This window comes from Erpetoichthys calabaricus, chromosome 5, assembly GCF_900747795.2.
Source record: "Erpetoichthys calabaricus chromosome 5, fErpCal1.3, whole genome shotgun sequence".
NCBI classification, from domain to species: domain Eukaryota; kingdom Metazoa; phylum Chordata; class Cladistia; order Polypteriformes; family Polypteridae; genus Erpetoichthys; species Erpetoichthys calabaricus.
Window position 1 is genome coordinate 43,410,524 of NC_041398.2, and position 7,377 is coordinate 43,417,900.

Below are 7,377 nucleotides of genomic sequence, written 5' to 3' on the forward strand. Positions count from 1 at the left end.
TCACCTTAGGATTAAACAAAGTGATTAATATAAGGATGGATAGACTTCCCAGCTCCTCTTGGCATGTTTCAGTGCAACATTATTTAGTTTTATCTGTATTTACTGTTTTTGATTGTTATTGTACTAGTCATTTTTAATCTTTTGGGTAGTGAAAGATTTTATGTGTTTTTTGCAGGTATTAAAAAGATATGAATACATATGTTGTATAATTTTTACTTAATGCGATTAGAGTAAACTTTGGGTTGATCTATCTCACTGACATTCTATGAGAATCATGGCTAATCCTCTACTTAGTTCTATGATGAAAAATGATTAGTGCACCTCACATGAAATTTGGTTACAACTGCACTAATTACCCCAAATATAGAGATGCATAACCCTTTACACTAAAATTTCAATTTATGAGCATTTGAAAATAACAAGGACATAGTTTAATAAATGAGAGGAGACTGTTCAGTCAATCAGGCTCATCTAACAGATTCATAGGTTTGAAAGGAAATAAATATTATATGGATGCAGTATATACATTATAACATGTTTATGAAGTTATTAGAGATCATTTATCCTTAAAATATTTATAATGCAACTCATCTCTGATTTAACAGACTAATCGTGTTGTTATATAGCAACACACAATATAGAAAAATGGTGTTAGACCTCTGAATGACCCATAAAACAGGCCAGAGCACTTCCTAACCTGCCCAGAAAAAGGCTTCAACTAAAGCAGCCTGGACCCCAACTCCTTAGACAAGGTTCAGGCCTGTCTAAATCCCAAAAATAGGGAGCATTCTTTTCAAGTTCAAATAACTTTAAATTTCTCAAAATGCCTCTTGAAGAAAAGACAAATGGTAACGGCTTGAGAAACAAGTCCACAAAGATTCTTTATAAGCAGAATTTACTCAAATAAACAAAAGAAGAACAAAAATGGCAAAAAAGGCTAAATAAAGCAAAAGGACTTGCCTAAGAATACAATCAAAGGCAAACAAGTCCCAATGTGAAAACCTAACCTGAAACTACAAAACAGAAGCAAAAATCCAGGATCCAAAAAACAATACTCATGAAAAAACAGAACTTTTCAAACTTCAGTGAACCACAGAATAATTTTTTTTCAGCTTTGAAAAATAAAGGACCGAGGGTGATTCTTCAGAAGTGATGTGTTTTCCCACCCACGGAAATATACAAAAAACTCACACATATGCAGTAGACAGGCTAAGGAATATATATAGTATGTGAAATGAAATGCATTTCTACACCATTACCAGGCCCAAACACCCCATATAATGAATATTATTTGCTTAGAAACAAATGTGTAATGTAAGTAACTGTTTTAGTTAAATCATTTAAAATGAAGAATTTAAACTGCAATGTATTACTCTTCTTAACTACTGGGAAATGTAATTACATTACAGTTAGGTATTATTATGTATTGTGTTAACCCCCCTCCCCCCCAACTTTGCATGTTGATAATGTTATTACTGTGCCATTTTGGATTTTGTTTGCTATTAAGTTATGCTCTGCTGGGGGAATTTCCTACATGCATTTGTGTGCTCAATCTTGCATGAACTTTTTTCAAAGGGAAACTTTATTCAAATATTATGGCAGTTTCTTTTCAAGGCATTTTTACTTCTGGTGTTTCCTACTATAAGCTTATTTTTTTATTTGGTAGACCTTTGCTGATCTACATTCTTCTCTGGCTAAACTACTCTTTTTAATCTACCCATAAAAACTTCCACATCACATGGTGCCCTTTTCTTTCAACTTTTAAATTGGTAGAAACACGTTTGTTAAATTTCTTTGTATGAAGACTGTGAATTGTTGAACAAGAGTTCAGTAAGAGTGTGGATATGGACTGACAATTTCTTTTTGGTCTTCAGCCAAAAAAGTGGAAAAGTGTTTGCAACCATTCAGTTATAAAGATACTATCTCTTATTGCAATTGAATAAGTCATCTGCTTTTTTGTTATTTTGAAGAAAATAGCATTCTATGTGATCAAGTCCTAACTTATACTACAAAGAAAATAACATTACATACAATTAAGTCAAACTAAACAAAACAGAATTCACAATAAGCCATCTGCTTTTAATACACAAAATGTGAGAGCCAGGTATTGATCTATTACACTTATGTAGGTCATTCCCTTATTATTTACACTATGCAAATTACAGCATTCTGTTGTTTTAGCCACACCCATTGTTAACAAATTCATAAATTCAGCACATAGCCATGTAATTTTCATTGACAAACATTGGCAGTAGATTAGGTGATACTGAAGAGCCTATTGACTTTAAATATTACCCTGTCATAGGATGTGAAATTTCAGCTCTGCTAGATCTGCCCCAGTAAATTGCAATGTCCATTATTGTGAAGTGGAAGCATCTAGGAGCTGCAACAGCTCAACCCTGTAGTGAAAGACCATGTAAACTCAGAGTGGAGCCTCCATGTGCTGAAGCACATTACATGTAAAATAGATCGGCTGTCTTCTGTGGCATCACTTACAACAGTGTTCCAAACTGCCTCTTGAAGCAACATAAGCACAAGAAGTGTGCATTAGGTGTTTTATGAAATGAGTTTCCATGGCCAAGCAGCTGTACACAAGCCTAAGATCAATACATGCAATACCAAATATTGGCTGCAGTGGTGTAAAGCAGGATACACTTGTACTCCAGAGCAGTGGAAACGTGTTCCCTGGAGTGATGAATCACACTACACCATCTGCCAGTCTGACAGACGAATCTGGGCTTGGTGGATGCCAGGAGAATGCTACCTTCTTGACTACATTGTGCCTCCTGTAAAGTTTGGTGGAGTAGGAATAATGGTCTGGGGCTGTTTTTCAGGGTTTATCATTAGTCAGATATTGTTACCAGGATATTCTGACAACTTTTTGGTTATATAAAAGACTTTGGTACTTGACTTTCAGCTCTGTCTTGTTTTTTAGTTTGTCTCTGGATGTTTGTAAAGGTGCATTGTCTTATAGCTCAAGCGTGCGCGTCACAGGGTCACCCTCCAGGTTACTCCCAAGTATGTAATTTCACTGCAGGCTAAGAGGGGGCACTGCCACTAACTATGTTGTCTTCCTTTTTCTCCACAGTGCTGATATATGGTCCAGTGAGGTCAATTGACTCCACCCCTTCTAGTTCCCCGACCATAAAAGCACAGCCATCCAGAAGGAGGTTTCACTCCTTGACTGGGAGAGTGATGAAATGGAGCTCCTTAATACCCTGATCCCATGTAATCTAAAGATGCCTGCAGAGGTACTGTTTCTGTTGTTTATAACACCAGTTGGTGAATCTTTTGTTTGCTATTGCATGCTGTTTTTGTTAGAATTAAGAAATAAAGCATAAAAATCACACTGATTTCTTGTTCATTTATTACATTTGCTGCATGTTACAAGGCTATTCAGTTATTTATAATATTAATTTAAACTGAGGGTGAACATTATCATCCTTACAGTCATTCTAGGCAAATATCTGCATCTTCTGGTTGACTGACATGTTTAAGCATAGTCACAATGATTTAAAACATTTCAAATGTCTTTGTGATTATAAACGGCTCAGGCTGTGTTAGGCACTGTTGCCTATCAGAGACAGTTCAATCCTGACCACCACATACAATTAGGTTTAATTTATGATTATAAATTTATCATCTATGAGTTTGTGTCTATTTGTGTGTATTTGTGTGTATGTGAGTGTGTGTGTGTGTGTTATAATGGGCATCTCTATGGACTGGCTATCTGTCCAGGGTTGGTTTCTGGGATTTTTGGCATTTGATCAATCAATTTTTAACAATTATTAGAAAAACTGACAGTTGCAGTTTTTTTGTCTTTAAAATTTTCTGCTTAGTTTATACACATGAAAACATTTGTTTTTTAAAACAAAATATAAATGAACAAAATCTCAGCTTTCTTGAATTCCTGTTTTAATCATTACTGTGTACTTCTAGCACTAATGGTATGTCATCTGCTTTAAATCTCATTCTAGCGGAGGCAAGTTCAGCATGCTTTGCAATTAACGATGGACCCATTTTGCTATACGTGTGCAATAATTGCAATTTAAAATCAGTAAGGCTGCTGTCTGGTTTGCTCAGATTTTCTTACAAATGTTTTTTGTATTTCATAGACATGTACTGTACACCCCTCCTTTAACCGTCACCTTATCGTGGTGGAGGGGTTTGCGTGTCCCAATGATCCTAGGAGCTCTGTTGTCCGGGGCTTTATGCCCCTGGTAGGGCCACCCAAGGCAAACTGGTCCTAGGTGAGGGATGAGACAAAGAGCGGTTAAACAAACCTCCTATGAAGAAAAACAATTTTGGACGGCGTTTTCCCTTGCCCGGACGCGGGTCACCGGGGCCCCACTCTGGAGCCAGGCCTGGAGGTGGGGCTCGATGGCGAGCGCCTGGTGGCCGGGCCTGCACCCATGGGGCTCGGCCGGGCACAGCCCGAAGAGGCAACGTGGGTCCCCCTTCCCATGGGCTCACCACCTATGGGAGGGGCCAAGGAGGTCGGGTGCAGTGTGAGTTGGGTGGTGGCCGAAGGCGGGGACCTTGGCGGTCCGATCCTCGGCTACAGAAACTGGCTCTTGGGACGTGGAATGTCACCTCTCTGAAGGGGAAGGAGCCTGAGCTAGTGCGCGAAGTTGAGAGGTTCCGGCTAGATATAGTTGGACTCACCTCGACGCACAGCTTGGACTCTGGAACCAATCTCCTTGAGAGGGGCTGGACTCTCTACCACTCTGGATTTGCCCCCGGTGAGAGGCGCCGAGCAGGTGTGGGTATACTTATTGCCCCCCAACTTGGAGCCTGTACATTGGGGTTTACCCCGGTGGACGAGAGGGTAGCCTCCCTTCGCCTTCGGGTGGGGGGACGGGTCCTAACTGTTGTTTGTGCGTATGCACCGAACAGCAGTTCGGAGTACCCACCCTTTTTGGAGTCCCTGGAGGGGGTGCTAGAGGGCATACCTTCTGGGGACTCCCTCGTTCTGCTGGGAGACTTCAATGCTCACGTGGGCAATGACAGTGAGACCTGGAAGGGCGTGATTGGGAGGAATGGCCCCCCTGATCTGAACCCGAGCGGTGTTTTGTTATTGGACTTCTGTGCTCGTCACGGATTGTCCATAACGAACACCATGTTCAAGCATAGGGGTGTTCATATGTGCACTTGGCACCAGGACACCCTAGGCCTCAGTTCGATGATCGACTTTGTGGTCGTGTCGTCGGACTTGCGGCCACATGTCTTGGACACTCGGGTGAAGAGAGGGGCAGAGCTGTCAACTGATCACCACCTGGTGGTGAGTTGGCTTCGATGGTGGGGGAGGATGCCGGTCAGGCGTGGTAGGCCCAAACGTGTTGTGAGGGTCTGCTGGGAACGTCTGGCAGAGCCCCCTGTCAGAAGTAGCTTCAACTCCCACCTCCGGCAGAACTTCGACCACATCCCGAGGGAGGTGGGGGACATTGAGTCCGAATGGGCCATGTTCCGTGCCTCTATTGTTGAGGCAGCTGACCGGAGCTGTGGCCGTAAGGTGGTCGGTGCCTGTCGTGGCGGCAATCCCCGAACCCGCTGGTGGACACCGGCGGTGAAGGATGCCGTCAAGCTGAAGAAGGAGTCCTACAGGACCCTTTTGTCCTGTGGGACCCCGGAGGCAGCTGATAGGTACCGGCAGGCCAAGCGGAATGCGGCTTTGGTGGTTGCTGAGGCAAAAACTCGGGCGTGGGAGGAGTTTGGGGAGGCCATGGAGAATGACTTTCGGACGGCTTCGAGGAGATTCTGGTCCACCATCCGGCGTCTCAGGAAGGGGAAGCAGTGCAGTGTCAACACTGTATATGGTGGGGATGGTGCGCTGCTGACCTCGACTCGGGATGTTGTGGGTCGGTGGGGGGAATACTTCGAAGACCTCCTCAATCCCATTAACATGCCTTCCAATGAGGAAGCAGAGCCTGGGGACTCAGAGGTGGGCTCCCCCATCTCTGGGACTGAGGTCACCGAGGTGGTCAAAAAACTCCTTGGTGGTAGGGCCCCGGGGGTGGATGAGATACGCCCAGAGTTCCTCAAGGCTCTGGATGTTGTAGGACTGTCTTGGCTGACACGCCTCTGCAACATCGCATGGACATCAGGGACAGTGCCTCTGGATTGGCAGACCGGGGTGGTGGTCCCCCTCTTTAAGAAGGGGGATCGGAGGGTGTGTTCCAACTACAGAGGGATCACACTCCTCAGCCTCCCTGGAAAAGTCTATTCAGGGGTCCTGGAGAGGAGGGTCCGTCGGATAGTCGAGCCTCGGATTCAGGAGGAACAGTGTGGTTTTCGTCCTGGTCGTGGAACAGTGGACCAGCTCTATACCCTTAGCAGGGTCCTGGAGGGTGCATGGGAGTTTGCCCAACCAGTCTACATGTGTTTTGTGGACTTAGAAAAGGCATTCGACCGTGTCCCTCGGGGAATCCTGTGGGGGGTACTCCGAGAGTATGGGGTACCGGCCCCCCTGATAAGGGCTGTTCAGTCCCTGTACGATCGGTGCCAGAGCTTGGTCCGCATTGCCGGCAGTAAGTCGAACCCGTTTCCAGTGAGAGTTGGACTCCGCCAGGGCTGCCCTTTGTCACCGATTCTGTTCATATCTTTTATGGACAGAATTTCTAGGCGCAGCCAGGGTGTTGAGAGGGTCCAGTTTGGTGGGCTCAGGATTGGGTCACTGCTTTTTGCAGATGATGTTGTCCTGTTTGCTTCATCAGGCCGTGATCTTCAGCTCTCTCTGGATCGGTTCGCAGCCGAGTGTGAAGCGGCTGGGATGAGAATCAGCACCTCCAAATCCGAGACCATGGTCCTCAGCCGGAAAAGGGTGGAGTGCCCTCTCAGGGTTGGTAGCGAGATCCTGCCCCAAGTGGAGGAGTTCAAGTATCTCGGGGTCTTGTTCACGAGTGAGGGAAGAATGGAGCGTGAGATCGACAGGCGGATCGGTGCGGCATCCGCAGTAATGCGGGCATTGCATCGGTGTGTCGTGGTGAAAAAGGAGCTGAGCCGCAAGGCAAAGCTCTCAATTTACCAGTCGATCTATGTTCCTACCCTCACCTATGGTCATGAGCTATGGGTAGTGACCGAAAGAACGAGATCGCGAATACAAGCGGCTGAAATGAGTTTCCTCCGCAGGGTGTCTGGGCTTTCCCTTAAAGATAGGGTGAGAATCTCAGTCATCCGGGAGGGGCTCAGAGTAGAGCCGCTGCTCCTCCGCATCGAGAGGAGTCAGATGAGGTGGCTCGGGCATCTGATCAGGATGCCTCCTGGACGCCTCCCTGGTGAGGTGTTCCGGGCACGTCCAACCGGGAGGAGGCCCCGGGGAAGACCCAGGACACGCTGGAGGGACTATGTCTCTCGACTGGCCTGGGAACGCCTTGGGAT